The following is a 17955-nucleotide window of genomic DNA, read 5'->3' on the forward strand; positions in this document are numbered from 1 at the left end:
CGTCCACTTGCTCTTCGCGTGACAATATGTACAGCGAACAAACTAGCCATGACAAGTAAATTAAACTCTGCGTGAATATAGGGTAGCATCAGTGGCCCATTGCGAACTGATTTTGTACAGGATATCTGCTGTAGTTTCAGATCAGAAATTTCGCGACAAAGTTTGCTTCGCCACAAAGCATGTTCTGCTGACGTACACGAAAAACTTTCCCTGGGTCGAGCGATATACATCTTCACTGTAAAATCGTTACGCCATGTTTGATACATAACAGGTGCTAGCAGACGACGTAGAACACTTCAGCAGCAACAATTACGAAACCGAAACCTCTGATCATGAAGGTAACTTTTACATTTGCGTAAAACATCCGCAAAGTTTGTTTATAAATGTTGTTCTAATTTTCAAACTAACGCAGTTTAAAGTTAAATTCTTAAAACGAATTGTGAATGAAAAACAAAATCGATTGGCTATAGGGTGAGTGTCACGTGCCTCGCATAGCGCGCTGTCACCCGCGAGCGGCGGATTCGTCCGAGTGACTGGCGGGCAGCCGATGTGACGCCCCTTTTCACTTGATGACGCCGTATTGTCTGTGCTGCGTTGACGTGCTTCGTTCTTAGTGCTGACAGTAACAGGTAAGTGCGAAGTATTTTAATGCTTGTTGCTTAAGAGTGGGGTGCACCCTTCTGTCACCGCTCAGCTGTTTCTTATGCTGTCTCTTTTTTAGCAAAAAGCGGATATTATCAATCTTCCGGTTAAAAAATACTTCTCACGTATAAAAATGTTCCGCACTCCGCAAATTTAAGTCTACAAAGCCGAATGTAACGTTTTCTAAGCCTGGGATGTCTTGGTGGCTTGTCCCCACATGTTCACTACTAACGCACATATATCAGAGTCGGTTTCGATTCCCAGCTGTAACTGCCGCTTTTGTGGTGGAGGCGAAAAGTGTGTTCGAGATTTCGGCGAACGTTACAGATCCCCAGGTGGCTAAAATTAACACGATGCCCTCCACCACAGCGCGCCTCATCGCCTGCATTGCGTCGGCGCGTTAAACGCTATAATCAATAAAATGAACAACGAAGTCGGTGTCATTCGAGGCATACGCTATTGAGTTCGCAATGGTTTAATTCTTCATGCAGGCCATGATGGAAGCGACGCCCCCGAAGCTCTCCTTGGTCGCCCAGTTCGACTGTCTATGCCGGAAGCTGAGGGACGACACGCAAGGTGAAGGTTCGTGCGATTAGAGTAACGGCCTGGGTAGAACTGTTACTACTGATTTACTTGCATCCATTACAACGTTAGCATCTACGCCCACATAGGACCAAGAGTTCTGCTGGTTAGCAAACTACCTTTGCTGTTTCACGGAAGTGTGTCTATTCTCCTCTTAACTTCCGAAATTCCCCCGGAACTCGTTTTCTATTGGCTAGGCATGCCACACGGAGCTTCGTTGGGTAATTATTCTGCGAAGACTCACTCCTGCGGCTGTTTCTGTGGTGCTCTGGTATTGTGCCTGCTTTCAAACCGTAGAAGCCATTACAGTGCTGAAAAATTGACATATGTTACCGTGGCCTAGTGGACAGAAGAGAACTTGGAGTGGAATTTCTTGTCAATAAAAGCATATCTGGCAACATGAACGAATACTATAGAATTAACGAAATGGTATCCGGCCTTGTAATTAGGCTTAAGAGGTACAAGGGGGATCGAAAGATATACGAACGGAGCACACAACCTCCTACGCATGCCGCACCGTCTCGCTGCACTGTCAGGAAACTGCGCGCATGCGTAGTTCTTTCAGTGTTTGAGAGTATGGCCTACTGCTAAGGGAAATGCTTGATAAAGAAGCGACACCCGTAATTTATTTTGAAGCGGCTTTTATTGCTCCGTCGCCACTGAGCGTATGCATTCGGGAGCCAAGCTCGAAGAAGGCTGATATTGCAGCTAGCATGATGCCCTTCGACGACCATCCTGCTCAATGGCGACGCAGCGTGAAAAGGCGCGTCAAAATAACCGACTTGCGTCGTTTCTTGATCAAGCATTTCCCATAAATCTAGGCCACACTCTCAAACACTCTCGAAGTGCGCATGCACGCAGTTTACGGACTTCGCTGACAGATGGTGCAGCATGCGCCGGAGGATGTGCGGTACGTTGATCGCATTTAATTCCCCTACACAAATCTAGGTGGTTCAGGGCTACGCGCCTACATCCAGCAATGACGACCACCTAGTTGAACGCTTCCATCGGAACAATAGGCAATGACTACAGTAAAGACACAGTATATAGTAGTTATGGGAGTATACGTACTGATGGGCAGTTGGAAACTATGGTGTAGGCTGCATACTATAGGAATAACAGAGGGGGCTTAGTAAAGTTCGCAGAACGGAATAAACTGCGCATCATGAACACCTTCTTCAGCAAACGGGATAGCCGGAAGTGGACGGGGAGGAGCCCGAATGGGGAGCATAAAAATGAGCTAGACTTCATGCTATGCGATGACCCTGGAATCGTGGAGGTTGTGGAAGTGCTCGGAAAGGTGAGGTGTAGTGACCACCTTATGGTGAGATCTCGGATTAGGCTAGATTTGAGGAGGGACAAAAACAAGCTAGAACGAAAGGAGCCGATGAATGAGCTAACATTAAGACGGAAAGTTGATGAATTCAGGATAGCGCTGCAGAACTGCACTCTAACCTAGGGAGAAGAGTTTACGACACAGGAAGCGAGCGACAATCTTACACGCATTATCACGGAGTGCGCAACAGATTTCGGAGGTAAGATCGCTAGACAGGATACTCGTAAACTCTCTCAGGAGACGAAGCGGCAAATTAGGAGGAAGCGGGAAGCGGCAAAATTAGGAAGCGGCAAAATTAGGAAGCGGCAAAGCATAACAACCTTTACCTCAGATGACATATAATAGAACTAGCGGAGCTTCAGACGTTAATCAATAGCATAAGACAGCTGACATACGGAAGTATAATATTGAGAGGATTGAGCATGGTGTAAATAACGGAGGCTGCCTGAAATTAGTGAAGTTGCGCCTGGGCATGGGGAAAAATTACATGTGTGCACTTAAAAACAAGCAAGGCAATGTCATCACAAATAGGGATAAAACACAAATAGGGATAGCAGCCGAATAGCTCTATAGAGATCTGCATAGTAGCCGCTACAAGCAGGATAATGCTGAACGAGGAAGCAGTTCAGAGGAGGTAGACATTTCACCAGTAACGATCAATCTTTCCAGTGTAACTCACAGAATGTTTACAAGAGGTATTTGGAACTTTGGATTGGGAACAGGTTGGCGTAAGGGTTCATGGATAATACTTTAGTAAGCTCAGACTTGCTGATGACGTTGCCTTTCTTAGTAAATCGGGGGAATAATCTCAAAGAATGATTACCGCTCTGGATGAGCAGAGTAGAATTGTGGGCCTGAAAATTAATATGCCGAAAAGTAATGCTCAATAACCTTGGGACAGCACAACGGTTTGAGATAAGTGCTACGCGAATATATCGATAGATATATTCGAGTCAGAGATCATTCGAAGGATAATAATAGGGTGGAGTGCATACGGCAGGCATTCTCAGATTATGAATGGCAGCCACGCGAATATATCGATAGATATATTGGCGTAGCACTTAGGTCAAGTTGTGACCCCGGATCCTAACTGAGTCAGAGATCATTCGAAGGATAATAATAGGGTGGAGTGCATACGGCAGGCATTCTCAGATTATGAATGGCAGCCCACCATTGTCCCTGAAGAAGAAAGTGTATGACGGCTGCATCTTACCGGTACTCAACTACGGGCAAAAACTTGGAGGCTCACTAAGAGGGTTCAACTAAAATTGAAAACGACCCAGCGAGCAATGGAAGGGAAGGTGATAGGTGTAAGGTTAAAGGACAAGGAGAGAGCGGAGTGAGTGAGGGGACAAACGCGGGCTAAGGACGTATTAGTAGAAATTGAGAAGAAGAAATGGACGTGGGCAGGGCCTGTAATGTGAAGGCAAGATAACCATGGTAGTCATTAAGGGTAACAGGATGGATCCCTAGAGAAGGCAAGCGTTGCAGGGGGTGGCAGAAAGTTAAATGGGCAGATGAGATCAGGGAGTTTGCGGGGATAAACTGGTCGCAGGGAGCACAGGACCGCGACATTTGGATATCTATGGGGGAGGCCTTTGCCCTGCAGTGAGTGTAGACAGGCTGCTTATGATCAGACCGGGAAACCCAGGTTCGAATCCTGCGTGGAGAATTTTTATGGGTGAAGCACTTTAGGAGCTGGGGGCTGTCGGCCTCTCCTGTCGACCGTCTCATGTAGTTACGGTACTAAAACGCCGGCAGACTCGTTTTCCAACGCCTCGCACTAGGTTTCATCTCCATGGGCAAGAACGCGCACTAAACAATCCCGGGCCATCTCCACTAACGTGAAACCTGGGGAGGGGCGAAGCATGCAGTGTGTAAGTGTATTCTTGGCACCTTGGCGTTTTTGCCGCCAGAAATGAAACCCTAGGGGCGTAGAGGTATACAGCTTTTCCATAAAATTATCTTAATTGTCTTTGAAGCACGAAGTGCTCCAGCGCGAGATATTTTATAGTATGCGTTACGTTCTAGCGCGAGGCGTAAGCGAGTTTCCCGGTGTTTTAGTACTGAGACTACATAATCGAACGACGACGGCAGGAGATGCCAACAACCCCAGCCCCCAAGGTTCTTCGCCACCGTTACATTCGTTCTGCGACGCCTACTTCTTAGCATGCTGCGTCGTGTGACACGAACACTTACGGCCAGTCTGTCTCTCATTTAATAGCCTAATTCCGGTTAAACGCAATAGGCAGTGCCACCGCCTCAGCAAGCGTGCGATTGCTCCTCCTACCGACGCTTCTTCGGCGTCCAATCAGCACGCGCCGTGTGGCAAGAGAAAGACTTACAATCTTTGAGTACACTGATACACTGCATGCTTTGCCCCTCCCCGGGTTCCGCGTTAGTGAAGATGGCCCGAGATTCTTCATTTGTTTCCAAAATTTTAAAAGTTTGTGTTCATCCGATTTTTGTTATCGATTTTCTTCTTCTGGTTGTTCCTACAAAAAAATAAAAAATAAACACGCGACCGAAGCTCATGACTTCAGGGTGGAAAAATTGAGTTGTTATGTTACGTTTGGTTGGGCTGCGTTACTCTGTGTAGGGTAGGTTACGTTAGGTTATGTTAGTCGCTGAGCCCAAAAACGCGGGTTGTATTCCCGGCCGCAGCTGCCGTTTTTCTGGAGGCAAAAACGCCCGTGTGCGCGATATTTAGTCGCACGTTAAAGATCCCCAGGAGGTCAAAATTAATCAGGAGTCCTCCACTACGGCGGGACTGATCGCGTCTGTAGCGTCGGCGCGATAAACATCATGATCAATCAGGTTATATTATTAAAAGTTACGTTACTTCGGTGAGGTTAGGTTATGTTATGTTACCTTTCCTGATGGAGGCGGAAAGCAAAAATGCCCGTGTGTTCAAAATTTCGACTCACGTTAAAGGGACCATGAAGAGAAAATACAACTTCGTTTTATTTGAAAGAACTAGGATTCAGTATCTCACTCAGTTCCATTAGAGTCACAAAAGATATTTTTTAACGAAAAAAAAGCAAGAAGCATTTTAAAACTTTCAAATTTTGCGCCACAGTGACGTGTTATGAGCAAGAATGACGTCATACGGGCAAACAATAAAATATAATTTTCAGTGCGTTAACTGCACGTTAGCATTCAAGTGTTGCGGTCAAATGGAACTAGAGGCCCCATTACAGACGTCCAGTCGTGTGTCGTCACGACAGGTCAGTTAGGCGGCCGCAAATCGCACAAAAAAGGTTCCGTGACGTCATAGAAAAGTTGCGGGAAATTGGCTAGGGGGTCGCGACTGCTTCACACGTTTTCTTTAATATCTCCGTTATTTGTTCGAAGATTGCGATGATATTGGTATCACTGTTACCGGGACTAAGCAGTCTTTCTAATAAAGCCAACTTGTATTTTGTCTTCATGGCTCCTTTAAAGATCCCCGGGTGGTCAAGATTAATCCGGAGCCATCCACTACGGCGCGACTCATAGGCTGTTTAATAAGCCCTTTAAAGGGGCCCTGAAAGGCGTTTTGAGCACACTAAATTGACTAGCGCAATCGTTAGATTGGGTCGTCAACATCATCTGTGCCAAGTATTACTCTTTTACGCGCAGCGGAAAGCTCACACTTTTGTTGTAAAGTTTGTCGCTTTTTTCTCACCCTTTCCTTCGTGTTTTTGGACGCCGCCATCTTCACATGTCTACATCATCGATTCCCAGATGTTCGTCATGAGCTAGACATCCTGCTATTGGGCGGCTTTTTCACGCACTTCCGGCAAAGAGATGAGTCGTCTGCTCAGCGTCGGCTCGCCGGCTGATCTGCCAGCGGAGTGCTTGGACATTTTACGACAAACGAAACAAGTGTAAACAAACGCTTAACCGTTTGTATTGAATGCAACAGGGCCATAACACGACATGAATATTCTCTTACTTGAGTACGTTCCATAAAGAAAGCGTTGAAGCCCCGTGGCACTTCTTACTTGCAATCGCAGAGAACGCCCTGAGCCGAATGCCCGGGTTTGACGCATACATCTTATTCAACTTCCAAACAATCCAGAGATGCGTTTCGAACGAATGCGTTTCGAACGAACACAACGTCACAACATGCGTTGCAAGTCCGAACCGCGATTGACAGACGATGGGTTGCCTCCTCCTGCCCCTCGTAAATTCGGCACTCACCTCGCGCGCGGTTTGCGGGGACGAACAGCAAGTCACTTAACTCTGGCGCACAAGCCGAGATGGATTTTAGCCACGCACACTGCACATACGCCATGCGAGGTTGAGTCGTACGCCGCTTGAGAAAGATAATCCAGACCATGGGGAGCACTATCCACCCGCAGAAGCACAACGTCGCATTTCATCGCGAAACAAAGGCGTCCACAACACACACACACACCATCGCCTCCTTTAATGCCAAACGCATCTCGCACTTCCAAATGGGAGTGAGTAGTATGCCTGCAGTGCCCATATGCCGCGAGGTGGGGCCCCAAGCTGAACCGGGATCACGCAACCGTAACTGACTTCTAGAGCGGTTTGTGCCTTGTTTCTAGGGCAACCGATGTTTGATATTGTCAAAGAAATGGTGCTCGCTCCAGCGCTAGAAAGCTCAGAGCCGCGGAGGAGCATGTTTTGCCAACGTTGCCGCTCTCCACCACGCGTCGCCCCAAGCTGAACTGGCGTTTTGTGCACGGGTTCTGTATCGGTTTAAAATGTCTTTTTCACATGCCGCCGCCAGGAATTACCACCGCCACAAAATAAGACCCGGCACCAGCGGGGCCACATCTGATACGGCGCTTTTTGGATAAACAGTGCGCTGTGCATCCAAGGGAGCGAGCGCAGGATCCTCCCCGTGCGGCTGCGAGTTCGCCGCCGATAGAGTCGCGTGCCGCCGATAGCAAAGTTCTGCAGCAACGTACACCGTGAAAGGGCAAGGCCAGGCCGCCGCACACATGCGGCCAGATTTTTCGTTCGCTTTTCCAGCCTTGAGCGGAGAGCGGGATTCATGGTGTCAACAAAGCTTGCCCGTAGCAGACGGCTGTTTGAGCAGCGCAATAGCGGAAGTACGTCACCGCCGAGGAGCGCAGCATCATGGGAGGGAAGGCTCTCTCGCCGTCAACAGCGGAGAGTAAGTTGAAAGGAGGAGGAAACGCGGCGCGACGATAATACGCGGTTTTTGATTTACGATTTCTCAGCTAATACTCATCGCTTCAACAAAATTCTTGCGGGAGGAGATTGCTAATACATTGCTTTATTTGGTTACATGTACATCCACGCATCGGCGGAAGGTATTCCAGGACCCCTTTAAACCTGATAATGAATCAGTGAAGCAGTCAATGTCAGGTTACATTAGACTGCATTGGGCTAAATCTCGCTCTTGGCGCTTGGTTATTTTATAAGAACCCCTTCTATTCGTAGGCGCGAGTTTTAGTGCAACCGGCGTTACCACTCGCCTTATTGAAGGGATATTCCGGGCTGTGCACCTACAGTAAAAGCTCGTCAGTTCAAACCCCACCGGGACGCCATCTATGTTCGAAAAAATAAAAGTGAACCATGACAACAGTACAGTGCACTGGAGAAGCGGCAGGGCATGTCAATATTTTACTGCTTTAAAAAAATGGGGCTATAATACACCCACAACGAGTGCTCATGCGATGGCATTTATTCACAAACCATACTCTGGCAGCCATTACCTGGGTTTCGCAGGGGTGGCGTCCGCGTAACCGAGTGACTGAACCCAGCACTAACGGCAGAAAGAAAACGTAGAGGAGTGTCTGGCAGAGGGTGAGGAGGAAGGGGACACACGGGGCTATGGTGTCATCTCTCTCATTGCCTCTCCCTCACTCTTTTTGTATGCGTCGCCGCCAAGGAATATGTACCCTCCCGGCCATCCTCCTCCCCAGGAGCTGTTCCGTTCGCCGCTAATCCAGACCACGTGAACGCCATTATCATACATTATGCGGTTTGCATCTCACACGAAAGCATTAAATTAGCGCTGGTGGCAGACCCACCGCTGTACTCGTTGAGTACACCGTCTGTCTCCCTGGCTTCTTGTGTGGGCGTTGCTTAGTCGGTAAGATGACGCGCTGCCGCTCAGTTTCTCTAATCGGGTCGAGGTTCGATTCCTGGCAGGGCCAGTGATTTTAGATGCAACGCATCTCATTCACCCGCCTTGTCCCTGCATCCGGCGTTGTCGTCGTCGGCGTCCGCCCCTCCCCCATTCTCCTCGCCGCGCCAGCTGCGCTCTCCGGCCGCTCACCCCTCTCCTCTCCGATAGCGAACACTCTCTCGCGAGGGGCATTGGATTGGCTTGGATTGGATTGGATTAGATTGGATTTGGATTGGATTAAAGTGGATTGTTTTGGATTGTGTTGCGTCATAGCCGCGGCAGACGAGCACTGCACGGGCCTGATTTTAAGGCCCGAGCCCGGCCCGAGCCCGCTTCGCGAAGCCCGACCCGGGCCCGTAACACCTAGCCCGAGCCCAGTCCGGGCCCGGGCATTCATAAGTGAGCCTGGCCCGAGCCCAGCCTGGGCCCGCCATCTCAAGCCCGGGCCCGGCCCGGCCCGGTAATTTATTTTTTGGCCTAGGGAGGGCCCGCGCGTGTGTGACCAGGCCCGGTCTTTGACGCTAAAGAAAGTTTGTTTATTATATTCCGGGCGATCAGACGGAGCATCTAGTCTGTACAAGCACGTCATGAACTGAAACGCAAATAATAAGGATTTAAAAGTGCACATAGTTTAGCTTGCACCGTCTGCAGTTCACGCAACATCGGCGTAATAATAGCTCGTATTCTTAGACGAGAGACATCATCACCTTTGATGACTAGACTCTTGGCAACTTCACGTGGTTGTCTCGGCAACAAGTTGGTATTGCTGACATTTTTCGATCCGCATTTGAACCAACGAGTATGTACGCGCGTTGAAGTACTTCACATGCAGTGGTCGTTAAGCGGTGGTGTTTCTCTGGCATGCGTATTTGATTCCGGGCCACGGCAGCCGCATTTTGATTGGTGCGATATCTAAAACACACGTGTACATACATAGACATAGGTGCACAGCTCCAGAATGTCTGAATTAAGTCCTTCCCCTCTTGGGCATTCCTTGTAATCGTATCTTTGGTATGTTATACAACAAAATAGAAAATCTTGATGCTGTACTAGAAATGCCATTAAAATTGCAGTATAGTGACCATCAGACCTAGCAAAACACGTTTTTAAAATAATGCGTACAACTAACAGCAAGAAGCGCGCAAAAATAAACTAAGAATATTCATTTTGATGCTCTTTTCTACACTTCACGTCGGACCTATTAACGGCCGTGCCTATGAATTCAAGCCCGAGCCCGGCCCGGGTCGACGGCGTCGAGCCCGAGCCCGGCCCAGGCCCGCGGCATTGAGCCCGGGCCCGGCCCGGGCCCGCTAATAATCGACTTCGGGCGTCCCGGCCCGGCCCGCGGGCCGGGTCGGGCCCGGGCTTTCGGGCCGGCCCGGGCCCGTGTAGTGCTCTAGACGCACTTGCGCCGCTCCGCTCCATCGTTCCAGCGCGTTCCTCCGCTGTCCAACGCTGCAACGTGAACCCCCTATGCGTCGCATCTACACAGGGGTTCCCGTGAAGGGAGGTGGGAGTTTTTCTTTCGCCTGGCATTTTCTGCTGACGTGGACACGAAAATTTTCTTATCTGGTAAAATTATGCTGCTCGCAGTAAAACCTCCTGATTGCGGCGTGCCTTTTGACCCTAAAGGCGACATTCAGCACTTTTTGATCAAAAAACAAATGTAACGAAGACCCTCATCAATCGTCGATTTTTTTGAAAACTCAAATAGAGACGGGCGTCATTTGATCCAGCCATGACTTCTGAGCGGGCGATTGTACTATGCTTCCATCCTAGTACTGGCTGTCATGATTGGCAGAAACAGGTTCAGCGCTTCTGACCTGAGATATGACCTGTCAGAACACAGACTACCGTGTCCTCATCGACGTAGTTCGCACAAAGTGTCTTCTAAAGCATCCTCCATGCGGTATTTTGATTAGCTTTACCCTATCCTGCCTTCTACGTTCTACGAAGCTTTGTATGCTAGCACAGGGTGCGTTCTCGTGGCCGTGTGCCAGGTGCCAAGGGCGCCGGTGCGGTGGCGCGTAGTTGGAATTATCCGTAGCGGAGCCTACCCGGGTTTAAATTTACGGGCTTCTTTATACGTAGATTGCTATAAAGGCTTGGCCGGAGCAAATCGTGCAGTTCAAAGTGCCGATAAATTCAAATTATTGAAGGTCGAATTAACTGGCTTTCACTGTAGCGGGTAACTGAAGGACAATGTGTGCACAATATATCTGGTTTGCCTGCAAAGGTAAAGCGTTGTGTTGCTTGGAATTCTTGCATGTTTCCTTTCTTTAGTTAGGGCAGTTTCGTAAACAAAACAGGGCCTGAGCTCAGCAGGGATGTATAGCTGTTTTCTTTTGTCGGAGGCGCAATGCGTTGGCGAATTTCTTGCAACATTTGCTTTTCCTTGGTACGGCCAAAAAGTATTCGCAGAATACACACTGCGATGTGCGAAAGCTCGTATTGTACCGGGAGGCTGGAAAACTCCTCTTTGAAGACATTCTACTCTTCACTGTGTTTGCGTAGTGATTTGATATTCTGCAGATGTGTTTTTTTGCCGCAGACTCCTGAACGGTGATGTGCAGTCGCGCCTATATATTTCCCGCTGCACAATGTGCTTTGCCAATCCTCTTTTTTTGAACTGTTATAAAATTGTACACAATGAGGCTATCGATCTGGAAACGATGGTTGGTGTTGCCCTTGAATACGTTACCAGCGCAAAAGACACGAACTAAGAAAAAAGCAGGTAGGACAATTGCTCTGCTTCAACCGACAATTTTTACTTGGGACAAGTAACACAAGACGAGGCTAATATTAAAAAAGATGTCGATGTGACCCAGCATTTGATGCCACCCGTGTTTTAGGGAGCAGGCACGACCAAATAAATGAGAGGTTTGTGAGACCCTTTATATTCACAGGATGGAAAATGTGTGCGTGCCTTCCATCGCTCTTTGAGATGAAAAGCTATGCTGCCTTCATGGGCGCATGCGCGAGACGCAGCTCTGCGTACATGGGGTTGTACGCTACTATCACAGTACATGGTATTTTTTTTTCAATAGTAGCCTCGTCTTGTTAATGCTATGTGCTACGTGCCCCAAATAAAAATTGTCAATTTATGCCCAGTGATGGTCCTGTCTGCTTCTTTCTTCTTTTGATGGTAATGTGTATTCACGGACAACACCAACAAGCCCAAATTTCAGTCCTATCGGTTGTTGCCCTTTTGCCTTGCAGAGCTGTTCCTGGACTTCGTGCCAAACCAGGAGGCATGTCGACAGCACTGGCACGCTGCTGAACTTGAAAAGGCTGAGCTCAGGAGGCAAGTTGCAGCGCTTCAGGAAGCCAACACGGAACTCTCAAGGAATCTGGCGCACATTAAGTGAGGGTTCCCTTCTCCGTATCGTTATGAGTTGTGAGCAGAGGTCGCGGTCTGTTCCGGGCATTCCTTTAGTCCTACCTGTACTCTCCTTCATTCTGTAAGATTCACCCACCAGGCCTATCTCATTTATATTGGCATTTCGCTGCATTAAGGCGTGTAATTGAAATTGTTCTTTAAAGGAGCCATGAAGAGAAAACAAAAGTTTGTTTTATTCGAAAGATTAGGTGTTTCATAGTACCCCAAGCGCTTTCCCGGAAGCAAATGATGCTTTATTCACTAAGAAATACGGCAATTTAAGCCAAAATTTTAAATCTCCCGCTAAAATTGCACATTCCGTGACGTGAACAATGGCGTCATACGAGCCGGTCCATGAAACAGATACTTAGTATGTCGACTCCATATAGCACCCACACGCGGGAGTCGACCGAGACGGCGGCCATTTTAAAAATACTAGTAAAACCTAGTGCACCCGCAGCCCTAGTCATGGAATCGCCTGATCCGGAGAACAAAACTCTAGCCGAGGAACTCGGGCTTGCATTTAACAACCTCACACCACTTGAACGCTCAATGCTTCTAAGTGCACGAGCGGCAAGAGTTGTGGGATACGCGGTGGACGGGAAAGCGATCATTCCGCGATAACCATAACAGACGAACGCCCTGCCGTCGGCACCGCTGCCTCGTCAGCCCCGTCGCGACGGACGAATACAGACTGGTACGTATGTGCCGTATTTTTATTACGGTTAATAATAGTTCAATTTCAGTAGCAGTATCGCTTATGCCAGTTGGCCGGGGTCGTGTATGGAAAGCCGTTCGCGCGAGCTCTCTGCTTCGACCAGAAAGATACGGCATTTTTCCCCCCCAAGGTCAGAGACGGCGATTTGACGAAGTCGGCGACGAGCGCCAGCATGTCCCAGGAGTGAGCTAACGTAAGGGTCCCTACCGTAATCACTTCCTCAGAAATGAAGAGAACCCGCCGCGGTGGCTCAGTGGCTAAGGCGTTGCGCTGCTGAACACGAAGTCGCGGGTTCGATTCCCGGCCGCGGCGGCCGCTTTTCTGATGGAGGCGAAAAGCAAAAACGCCCGTGTGTACGAGATTTCGGCGCACGTTAAAGATCCCCAGGTGGTCAAAATTAATCCGGAGCCCTCCACTACGGCGCGCCTCATCGCCTGCGTTGCGTCGGCTCGTTAAACCCTACAATCAATCAATCAAATGAAGCGAGCACACTCGTACTTCCTTTAGCTCTTTCTCCTCCGTTTCCTAAGTTCACAAAACGTATCCACTTGCTTCGCCGAGGTTCGTCGTTGGGCAGCACATGAAAGGAAATCTCCTCACCGGCGGGGATGTCGGACTCCCTCGACGATTTGCCCGTACTACATGGGCATTTCAAAACGCAGCAACGAAATTTCATAGTAAAGTACTCGAACAAACTGACGTTTTAAGTGGTTGTAAACTGGAAACGAGCTCGTAACGACAGCAGCAAGCCCAACACCATTCGAAACTTCTGCGACGACTGGCACTATCTCGTCGCTTCTTGCTGTTCCTTACTCCCCTCGTTTCTATTTTTACCTTTGCTGGTTGGCGATATGACGGCCAACCTCCTGTCAAGGGATTAAGATACCAAGCAAGGTCGCGGCTGTACGTGCTGGAACGGTTCGTTGGCCGCTAAGAGACTCGAACCCGAAAATTCGTCTGCGCGACGGCGAGATGTCGAGCTCGGCCGGCGGTAGTTTCGTAGGCATTGGCGCACACGCTTGCGTGTTCGTTCGGAACTTCAACCGTTTACTCCACCGTTCTTTGTCATAAAAAGAATGTGCAGTATGTTTCACGGGCATTTAGCTCGCTATGCAAACTGTAAGCCCTGCCAACATGCGTTTGCTTTTACCGGCCTCCGCCAATCGCAGAGCATTCTCAAGTGACATCATAGGTTCTGTTGCGGAAAATGAGCTGGTGGGTCGCATGGTCATTTCCTTTTTTCCTAATTATGTAGCTTATTTGAGCGAAGTTTGCGTTATAAGTGGTGTCGTTATGGTTCTAACGAGGCAATCTTTTGAATGAACCAAACTTGTGTTTTCTCTTCATGGCTCCTTTAACCTTAAAAGTGGGGGGGGGGGGGGGGGGCAGCGAAAGAAACTGTCCTTTTTTGTGTATCCTTGTGGCTAGAACAGGCTTTGTTTCATCATCATATCTACGCCCACTGCAGGACGAAGACCTCTCCCGTAGATATTCAATTATCCCGGTCATGTGTCAACTTCGACCAATTTATCCCCCCAAACTTCTGTAAAGGAATCTAGATTACAGTCGGTAAAACGCTTGTCTATAACAGCGATTTCAACTTCAACCGGCTACATCCGAAAACTGCCGAAACATACTCGTTCTACACATGTCGGAGGCCAAAGCGAAGGGCTAAGACTTCAGAATTCCGCAGTAGTTTTATTCAAATCCCGCACCGGCGGGGCAGGATAGGGCTGAGAGTACGGAAGCTGTGTTATAGACAAGCCTTTTACCGGCTGTACTGTTATTAATGACACACATCTGCCCTTGACTATCGTAGGTAATGAGATACTAAGAGTTGGGTGGCATATTATTTTGGACAAGCTACCCGCCGCGGTGGCTCAGTGGCTAAGACGTTCTGATGCTGAGCACGAGGTCGCGGGTTCGATTTCCGGCCGCAGCGGCCGTTTTTCTGGTGGAGGGGAAAAGCAAAAACATCCCCCTCGCGAGGGGCACGATCAAATGCAGAGCATTTCCGCAGGGGGCGTGCCTGCAAGTCGTATGGATTACGTATTGGTTGTTGTTGTTGTAATTGTCTTCCAGCGTAGACATTGTTGATGAAGTCGATGGTGAAACGTGAAACGTGCCGTGAACCCCCTGCCGCGGCTATGACGCAACGTGGCGCGGCTATGACGCAACACAATCCAACACAACCCACTTTAATCCAATCCAATCCAAACCAATCCAAGCCAAGCCAATCCAATCCAATCCAATCCAATGCCCCTCGTGAGAGTGTTATAGCGCCGAAATCGCGCCACCACATGAACGCGTGATGACGTCACGATCACGCCACAGATGTTAGCGCGACCGGAGAACGACATATGTGGTTTAAGCGCGAACCGACCGCGGCGAGAGAGCGCGATGCGAGCGCCCCCACCTGTTCTTGCGCGCGAACCCACTGTTGCTCAGCGCGAACCCAACGCGGCGAGAGAGGGTGTTGCGCACGTCCCCACCTGTTGTGCGCCCGAACCGAACGCGACCAGAGAGGGCGTTGCGAGCGGAGAAAAGGCGAGGAGGACGCGGGGGAGAGGGCGCACCTATGGCTGACGGTTGAATGAGTCAAAGATATAAGGCGCGTCCGTAACCTTCTATGCTGTGTCGGCTTTGTGGCGTAGTGCGTAGAGCAGCATGCACCTTGCGTTCCGCCCGCAGAGTCGTGGGATCGAAGTCTGGCGCCGGTAAGTATTATTTTTTTATATAGTGTAGGGGGAGCGATGTGGACTACGGACGCCAACGCGGGTGACATCGTGAGTTACTGAAATGATCTGCATTTAAAACGCCCGTGTGTATATGAGATTTCGTAGCACGTTAAAGATCCCCAGGTTGTCAAAAAATTCCCTCGCACTTCCCCGAGGGGGAGAGTGTGTAAGTGCGAATGCACGGTTGTTGATTGCGCGATTACGGTGGATATCGTGATCTTGGAGTGGAGAGGAGGCGCCCAACACCCGCAGTCACTGAGCGGAGAGAGGAGGAGGAGAGTAGCGCCCGCCGTTACGGCGAGGGCTACACGAGCGCCCTCACGCGTCGGACTCGGAATGCGGAGCGCCCGCTTCGCGAGCGAGAGCTCTCCCGCCCGAAGTGGAGAGGAGGCGCCCAACACCCGCAGTCACCGAGCGGAGAGAGGAGGAGGAGAGTAGCGCGCGCCCATCTCCCCCCGTTGCTAGGGAAGACGAGGAGGAAGACGAGGAGCGCGCGCACCCGCAGCTGTTGCTATGCGGACGACGGCGGCGGACGATTCAGGCTCGGTTAAGAAGTGCATTCGCACTTAAAATAATCCAGAGCCCTCCACTACGGCGCGCCTCATCGCCTGCGTTTCGTCGGCGCGTTAAACCCTACAATCAATCAATTTTGGTCAAGCTGGTTGTCGGCGTGCCGTGTAATGTCATATCCTAAGAGCCGGGAGGACTTCAAAGCTTTTCTGTTTGTACGGGAAACTGACTGTTTTTGCATTAGTCGAGAATCACGGTTACTGCACTTTTTGCTTTTTATTTTCTTGCAGGTTATTTGGTATGACAGTTGCAAGTAACTGCCATTCCACAGAGTGCATAATTAGATCTATTCTTTACAGTTTTAGAAACTAGCAGCTTTGTCAACCACCTCTCAGAAGAAAAGATTTCGAACGCACGACGGGAAAAACCAGGACAGGCGCTTCCCGTGTCTGTCCATCACATCATAGTGCTGAATATTGGCGTTCTTGGAGTGTTGATCCTCGAGTGCAGACTAGCGGGAATTCAGTAACCTTGATATTTCGCCCGTTCAAATCTGCATTGGGTAGTTATGTAACAGCAACTTCACAACAAAGCCTCGAATGCAATGACTGTTGCGGGTCAGTTGATGCGCATGTATCGAAGTGCGTATCCAAGGTTTCGTCGAGTCGCGGCTGATTTTTTTTTTAATTTGAGGTCGGTGTTTCATTAGTGAAAACTATTTTGGTGGCAAGAATAAGTTTACTGAATTGTACTTTTGTGTCTTTCCAGCGCTGCATCAGGATCGAAGAAGCGCCCTTTCTCTTCCCCACCTTTCAAATGACCGGCCAGTGTGGCGAAGACTTCATTAATTTTTATAAATTCTTAACCACAGCTCAACAGAGCCAGTAAATTTATTTTATTACTGGACACGTGTTTCTTGTGAAGCTTCGTTCCGTCTTTCAAATAAAGTGATTTTATTATTCAGTACCTGTTATTTTGGAAGCTACTTTACGTGTTTTTATTTCGGTACTTTAAGTGATTTTATTAGTCGTTCAAAGATCCTTATAAGCTTCGTTCTGTATTTCCAATATACTTCTTTTGCTGCATGTTTCTCCAGAATCTTCATTCTGTGTTTGCCCACTTCAGGTGTGCCCGTCTCCAAAAGAAACGGTTCAAAATTTCGGAGGGCGAAGATGATCTTTGAGTGGTTTCTGCATGGTTAGAGCAGAGCAGGAGACGGGACGGAAGGGTCAAGGCCATTTTCAGCGAAATTCCTTTTTGTGAGAGGGACACTGAGGTGTTTGTAGCTGCCTTGGGAAATTTAAACCAAAGATAAAATGCGCACCAATATACCCTGCGAAGGTGGCTGGAAAGCGAAGCTGTAAACGACGCCCACAATGATTAACCATGCGACGTCACTTGAAATCACACACGTGGCTCTACAAAGAGTGAAACCAGGGACAAGTGAAATTCAGTTAACCACATCCTTTATTACTTCAAAGCGATATTCTTTGCTAAGGGTTAAATCAATGTATGATCCATGAAAGGTGGTTGCATCAGTTGTATTGGTGAAGCACATGAGTGGAAACTTTAAACTATAAACGTAAAGCAAGCTCAAACCCGGTGTTAGACCGTCTCACTGCTCCTCAATCTCTGACGGAGGCGACGGGATCGGGGGAAGATACGAAGTGAGATTCCATGCGTTGGTGTGAGCTGCCTTTTTTCACTAACTCCTAGCGCTTGCGCAAGGCACGCCGCCGCCGCGCGAAGCCTCCACGAGAGGTTATTACAAGCCCACTCTTTAAATATATCCTGCCCTCCTTTTGCTGTACTTTCCAATAAAGCCCACCGGCGTCTGCCCAGCCCTCCTCCACGGGACGGCACTTCACAGGGCATTATCTGAAGACCGGGATCCCGCAGTTGAGGAGGAGATTGCATTGAGGTGCGATGTTTGCGACC

General features: G+C 49.0%; 1 long non-coding RNA gene across 2 annotated transcripts; it reads left to right on the forward strand.

Annotated features, from left to right (window-relative positions):
- Positions 1 to 500: 500 nt before the first annotated feature.
- Positions 501 to 16983, forward strand: LOC144148925 (uncharacterized). Of its 2 annotated transcripts, none has more exons than XR_013318107.1 (4): positions 501 to 629; positions 1134 to 1224; positions 11892 to 12036; positions 16786 to 16983. It is a non-coding gene; the product is annotated as an uncharacterized LOC144148925 (long non-coding RNA). The 2 variants fall into 2 exon arrangements; XR_013318108.1 differs by having other exon boundaries at positions 1134 to 1218.
- The last annotated feature ends 972 nt before the right edge of the window (positions 16984 to 17955 follow it).

This window comes from Haemaphysalis longicornis, unplaced genomic scaffold (genome assembly GCF_048455015.1).
Source record: "Haemaphysalis longicornis isolate Haplotype H1 unplaced genomic scaffold, Haemaphysalis longicornis Haplotype H1 scaffold_8, whole genome shotgun sequence".
NCBI lineage: Eukaryota > Metazoa > Arthropoda > Arachnida > Ixodida > Ixodidae > Haemaphysalis > Haemaphysalis longicornis.